This window comes from Arvicanthis niloticus, chromosome 22 (assembly GCF_011762505.2).
Source record: "Arvicanthis niloticus isolate mArvNil1 chromosome 22, mArvNil1.pat.X, whole genome shotgun sequence".
NCBI classification, from domain to species: domain Eukaryota; kingdom Metazoa; phylum Chordata; class Mammalia; order Rodentia; family Muridae; genus Arvicanthis; species Arvicanthis niloticus.
This window is the reverse complement of record NC_133429.1, coordinates 44,796,572-44,803,927: the sequence shown is the minus strand read 5'-3', so window position 1 is coordinate 44,803,927 and position 7,356 is coordinate 44,796,572. Positions and strand designations below refer to the sequence as shown.

General features: G+C 37.9%; 1 protein-coding gene across 3 annotated transcripts in view; it reads left to right on the top strand.

Annotated features, from left to right (window-relative positions):
• Usp15 (ubiquitin specific peptidase 15) overlaps positions 1–7,356 on the top strand; it is an 89,343-nt gene that overhangs the window by 451 nt on the left and 81,536 nt on the right. The window lies entirely within an intron of this gene.

Here is a 7,356-nt window from a genome sequence, read left to right as displayed (position 1 = left end):
AGTGGCTCGGCGTGAGCCTGCCGCTGTTTTTGACAGATCCCGGTCCCGCCGCTCCTCCTGGCTCGCCGCGCTTCTCCGGTCACTCCTTCGCCAGCGTCGTCCGCACCCAAGTTCCCCATTATTCTGATCCTTGTAGTCTTCCCGGACCGGGGCTTCAGAATGTTTGCGGCGGGGACCACACAGGTGGTCTGTGTCAGGGCTCGGCTGAAAAGGAAACCCCTAATTTCCACTTCCTTGTCAAAAGGAGGGAGCCGAGTAGGGACCTTGGGTTTTCGAGACACCACGTGGTCCGGTGCTTTGCTCCTGGCTTGATAGGAGCCGGCAGCGCTTCTGTTTAGAAGTGCAGCCTTTGCCTCCGGGGTGAAGGATAACGTAGGCCTGCAAAAAGTAGATAAGTCAGCCTGAAGCTTAAAAGCTTGCTAATAGTCACACTTGTAAAATACCCCCCAAAAGGTGCTGTACCTAAATACTAGAAGAAGCATGTACAAAATTTTTAACACTTGTCAGCCAAAGCAATTGACTTTACAGAATTATTTAAATAAAGGGAAAAGTACTGTTTTAGGGGAAGGGCAGTGTGCCTGTGTGGGTTTTTTTGATTTTTTTTTTTGGTTTTTTTTAAGTTACTTTTCCTTCCCCCGTCTCTGTACTAGTTAGTGGTTTATAGCTTCTCAGGTGCTCGTTAGGTACTCCAGTGTGGCTAGTGGAAGAGACTTAGACCTGATTTATTCACAGGTCCACCTCATACTTCGTAGTGTGACTTGGAAGCAAATCCATCCAAGCCTTTGAACCTCCCACATCTCCATCCGTTCAATGAGAAATAACAGTTTTATTGTATTTGTTCTATATTGATTCAGTTAATTGTTCTGAAATATCTGGTATTCATGAAATACTAAGTTTTAGTAATCTTTTTATCTCTGCCATTAATTCCAGACAAGTGCTGTGGGGTTGGAATCATTTTTAAGTAAGCTGATAGGTAACCGCTTGGAGACCTGATTAAGTGCGTTGATCCTTAGTCTGTAAGGCTGCATACACTTTCTGTAATTAAGACCCTTGATGATCTAAAACACTTGTTGCATTACAGTTTCAGTGGCTTAAGTCATTATTATTTATATTGTAAATTTTTTCTTACCGAGTTTATTGCTGAGGAGAAACTGAGCATTCCCTAGGATACCTGTGCTTTCCTTGGCCTGTACGGTCTTAAAATACAAAGTCAACTTGTTCTCTCTGGTATAGTGAAGAAATTAAAAAAAAAAAAAAAAACTAATTCACTCATTTATTGCTTCATACAAATATAAATATGGCTATTGATAAAATAGAAATCTTTTTAAAATGCAGATAATTTTCTCACTGATGTTTTTGTGTTGAGTGATATCATGTATAATTAATGTTCATGGTGACGTATGATTTAAGAAATATGTGTATTGTGGATATTAAACTATAAAAGTTGGTTATTTTTAGGTTACCTCAAACCACATTAAAATGTAGACGTTAAATCCATATTTGAGTTATTACAATGCCTTACTTTCAAGAAGGAAACTGAAGTCCAGTTTTTAGGCAGCAGCTAACCATGCAGGTTTTACCTCCCTGTTAATTTTCTCTTTTGTGTAAATCAGTGGTTCTCAACCTTCCTAATGATGCTGCCTTTCAATACAGTTCTTCATGCTGATTCTGCACTAAGAAAAAAAGAGATAGGCTTACCATAATCTGAAAATCTTCATATGGATTTTTGAAATTATAGTCATGTGTGTTAAATTTCACCAAATTATCTCTTGAGCACTTTGCAAACTAACTCACCCACCTAGGCAAATATAAAGACTTGGGTCTTGGTGAATACCCATTTCTATTTATTTGTTTATGGGTGGTGATTTTTTTTTTTTTTTTTACTACAAATTGAGTAACACAATCTGAGATAGAAACATTCTGTATAACTGGTACTGGGTTTGTAGTGAGAAGTACATAAACACTGATACGAGTTGTACCTATAAAAGGTGATATAGCAAGGCGACAAGGAATAAAGCAGTAGTCTCACAATGCTAGTTGTTAGTCTGTTTCCCGTTCTGACAAGACAGTGAGGAAACCATAAAGTTAAATTAGGATTTAGAAAATTCGGAAAAAGAACTGAGAAACTCAAGTTCAGCTTGTGATGAATTAAAGACACCTATAGGATACACATGGTGATGGGCTCCTGGTAAGATTAAGAGCAGTGTGCTTAAGTACTTGTGAGCTCTTAAGGAAGCTAAGGAATGGTAGTTGAATGAAATCCAGGGAAAGCTGTGGGATGTAAAATGTTCCTTTTTGAGATGGTTTTCAAAATAGATATGTTATGAGTAGATGTATATCATCATCAAAATAATTCCTTCCTTTTACTAAATTATGTCTGCTAATCATTTTCAGTCATTTTTGTGTTTTGTTTAATAATAACTTGCTGTTAACCAAAATAGCTGTGTTGTTTGTTGTATTTATACAGCCCCTAGTAGGTCTGGCGCATTTGAGGTAATTTTGGAGAGTAGCCTTAATTTGGTTCCAAAGAATCTGATCACTGATGTTTGGACAGGAGACACTGATTTAAATGTTTAGAAATTTCCTCCGTTCCTTCTGTCTTACCTAGGGACCTTTGAAGCTTTAATTGATTGTTTAGGTTTATGCAACTTTGACTTTAACAAGATAATCTGACAGACACTAAAAGAAATGTGCTCAGTTACTAAAGACACATTGACATAAATTCCAAAGTACATACTTACAAAAGAGGTTAGGTGTTTGCCCCCCCCCCCCAGTAGGGCGTATATTATATCACAGGAAATGAAAATTAAAATAGAAAGCAAAACTTTTCAAGTATTAGCATATTAACACACATTAAAATAGAAAGTAGTCACATTGAAGCATATTCTTCTTCTTTTAGATGCTTAAAATAGCAGAGAAGCAAGTTTACTCCTTTAACCCCTGACTACAGGCTTGCTAGTGAATCAAGGGCTACTGAGGCCTTGGGGCCAAGATCTAGAGGTGTTCAGTGATTTAATTATTTCATGACTGTCGGGCTTCTCAGTTCCCACAAATTATGCAATTTCCCTTCTAGTACATTTAAAATATTAAATGATTTTTCCAAAGTGATTTTTTTTAATAACACTTACTATTCTTGCTTGTATATTAAGAAAATATTAGCTTTCAAAGCCTGTAGCCTATAGTTTTACCTTTCAAAACAGTTAAGTGCCCAGGAGCTGTTGCAAGTGTATGTTTACTTAACTTCTCATTGCTAAAATTCAAGGAACTACTACTGTTGGTCACATTTGACCAAATAAGAAGCCTAGACTCAGAGACCTTCACACAGCAGTTGGCATTTGGCCCTGACTGGTTTGGATCGTAAGTTCATGCCCTTAAGTCACTGTTCTAAACTGCCTCTTATTTTTAAAGATTTATTTAAAATAGCTCTACTTTAAGGAGAAAAAAAAGTACTTCAGTTCCTCTTTAAAAAAATCTCATTTTATATTTAGCCACAGAATTCTAGTGTTTTATCCCATACTTGTCTTTTGTGACTGTTTGTTTAGATGTGATGGAGTATGTACAATATCTTAGCATCTTGCTTCTGGAAATTAAATAATAGTTAAAGATTGACAGGCAAATAACTGAATCTACAGGACAGTTGTCATTTTGTTTGAAAGGTCTTGAGACCAAATTATCCATGGTCATTACTAGTAACAGGCCTTTGAATTTTAATTATTAGTAATCATAAATTTAGATTACAGGTGATAAGGCCCATTCTCACTATTTTTTCAGAAATATCACACAAACATGGTAGTAAGGTCTTGTCAAGTATTTTGTTTTAGTATTCTGTATTTTAAAAGCATTTGTTTATTGCTACTACACATGAAGTTATTATGAACAGCCTAACAATTAAAAAAATATGGTTTATGATCCATAATTACCAACTGAAAAAAATTTAGTACTGTTTTAATGAACTTGTAAAGTCAACCCATTTTTAAGAGACTGGAAGGTGTAAGCATAATCGTGTCGCCACGTCAGGAGTGTCCTGAAGGGCTGAAGGCCTCGTGGCTCCGTGGCTGCTGAGCAGTCTGTGGCGCGTTGGCATCACTGCATGTGTCTCATTCTGAGTGTAGAATGATGCTTTTCTCACCTGGAGAATCACTTTATTATTTGCCATCTTAGTTATACTATTGGAAGGTTAGGTCTAAAGAGTTGGGCATACAGACCAACAAGTAAAGGGGCTTCTTAGAAACAGTTGATACAGGCTGACTGTAAGCGTCTTAATCCATCCTTAAAATAGGCACCTGAAAATGTCTTTGTATATTTTTCCTGTAGGTGAGGGATTTGAGAGGAATGGATCACATGATAATGCCACTGCAGACGAGCATTTATTGACTTGCTTAGGCTGTGCCGGCCACTGTTTCCAATGTCTTCAGCGTGTGTGCTTTACAGAGCATGCCCTTAACTCTGTTGAATATCTGAGTTTGTTTAAATACCCAATGGTAACTCTAAAATCAGAGGTGCTGTCATTTTCTCCCTAGTATTAATAATTTGATGCCATTACTACTAAATGTCATCCAGACAATGGCTATTCTGTTTTCTTCTTAGTTCTCACACAGGAAGATTTCAATTGCTGGGTTTTGGCTTCTGTTTTTTTTCTTCAGTAGTGTCATTCCAGCTTGTCCTTTCTGTTTTCATTCTTTGGGTTATCATTTAATTCCTAGTCTGTCTTAGTTATTCCCCTCAAGTTTCTTCTTTAGGCTTTCTTATCTAGTCTTTAGGTGGGGAGATGACTATATCCTTAAATCTTATCATCTAGTTCAAACAGACAGACAAAAATCACTACTAAAGAAACCTCAGGTCAGACTAGCAACTAACTGGCCTCAGGTTTTAGTACACATTATAGTATGTAAGGAAGACATCAAGAATTGTGCTTTGGAAATAAATTCAGATTGTGAAATAAGGTAGACAACTCCTTTAGGTATTTGTAATATGTATTTGACTGCAGTTTGTAACAACTTCCTTCCTCACTAAGGTTTACGTGGATTTGTTAGTTTTTTGTTCACAAGAGTGAATTCGGACGTGTGAATGCCATGGGTACACGTAAAGGGGGAGAATGGCCATGGGAATTGGTCCTCGACTTCCACCTTAGCATGGGCTATTCATCTCTGTGCATGCCATGCTGGCCAGCCCATGCTTCCGGGGATTCTCCTGTCTCCCTTCTTCCTCCAGTACAGCTCTGGGGGTGAGGCCACGGCTCCTCAGATCCACGAAGGTCTTTACCCATCAGATCCACGAAGGTCAAGGTCTTTACCCAAAGTGCTTATCTTCTTAGCCCTTACATGGTTTCTCCCTAGCTTTCCAAACAAAAAGGCGGGCACTGGGCTGCTTTTTCATCTCCAGCAGAACTAAAACAGTGATTGCTCCTTCTCCCCTCTGCTAGTTTGACAGGCCCAGGTTCTAGAGTGAATTCTCCACTGTTACTGAAAATTGTTTAGCAGAAGTATCCACAAAAAAGCTCCCTTTGTAACAAACAAAATCCCCAAAGGTTCTCATAGACAATCCAAAGAGTATTTAAGGGCAGACTAAGTTATAAAGATGGTTACATCAGAGCCTGGGGATATTCAAAACAATTTGTTACTTGAATGAAAAGAGAAAGAGGGTCCTTTGTTTTGGCAAAAGATAATTTATTTGATAATTTGGGTTTGTTTTTCTATTAGTTCTGTTTTTACATCTTGACACAGTAACAGATAAGAGGTTTATTATTGATAGATGTAGAAAATCATGTTCTTATTGAATAAATTCCATGTTGAACTTTCTGGTTCTAAGAAGATACATAAATCTGTGGGTGTGGTTTACAAAGATATCACTAGTGTATTAACTGTTTTCTTACATGTCTGAAATAAGTAACATTATTCTTATAGATAGAGAAACTGAAGAGTTAAGTGTACACAGTCATGTGGTGGATTAGTGAGGGAGGAGGGATTCTGACCTAGGCAGTCTATCCCCCAGAAGACTCTAGCTATACCATTTTCCTGTGGGTGACTTGAGCCATACTCAGATCAACTCTCTAGAAGTAGATAATTAAAAAGTGTTAAAATCAAGAGGTGCCAACTTTGTCATCCTAGTTAAACATCATTCCATCTGCTGTCCATCTAGGAGAGCTGTAGAGTTGTCTGTTTTCACAGGCTATGTCTTACACCTTCTGACTTGATGCATGTGGGGTTCGCCCTTTCCTATAAATTATTTATTACTTCCTGTATTATCCTGAGTTACTGTACTTTGTGTTACATTTACTTCACATACATCATCCGGATTCTTTTCTAAAAATTCCATCTCACATGTTCATTGTGTAAGTGTGCGGGCATGTGTGTCAGGGTGCAATGGTGGAGAGCAGGGCAGCTCTCTAGAGTCTGTCCATCTGAGTCCCAGGGACCAAGCTCAGGTCATCAGGCCTGGACTGTTGGGCCATCTTGCCCTTTTTCTTCATTCAAGACTTACCACTCAAAATTGACCCCTGTAAAAGAATTTCTGAATTAATATAGATGTGTAATTCCTCTACACTTTGATTTATAAAAACACATAACAACAGCTTTATTTCAATATAATATGTACTACACAATATTCCCACCAAAAGTGGACAGCTCTCTGGATGCCAGTGTATATATACATGTCACAGTCAACTTTGGAATAGTTTTATCATCCCTAAAGAAACTCCATATAATTAGCAGTCACCTCCCATTTCTGCCCAAACTCATCCAACAACTTTGTTTTAGTTAATTTGGCTTTCCTGCTTCAGTATGATGTATTGAAATGATGAAATATCTTAAGTATATATCAGTATTTTGCTACACATTATTAATAATCTTTTTAGCAGATTATCTCCTCTCCTGTATTTTTTAGCAATAATTGACAGTGAATGTTGTATATGATAGCTGACAGTATTCACACTGTAAATGTTGTACATCTTTTTACCCAGACATCTCTTCTGACTTTTTACCATATATAACCTAAAGGTACAAACACTACTCACTGTGTGAGTAACCTATGTAAGGGCCAGGAAGGTGCCTGAACAGGTAAAGGAGTTTGTAGCCAAGGCTGGTAACATCTGTGTCTTAAGTCCAACATGGTGAAAAGAGAGAACCAGCTCCTTCAAGTTGTCCTTCTACCATCACATGAACACTGTAGCATGTATGCACCTTCACATATGCAGCAGTGAGGATACATAGATGGGTGCATGGATAGAGGATGGATGATGGATGGATGATGGATGGATGGATGATGAATAGTGGATGGATGGATGATGGATAGAGGATGGATGATGGATGGATGATGGATAGAGGATGGATGATGGATGGATGGATGATGGGTGGATGA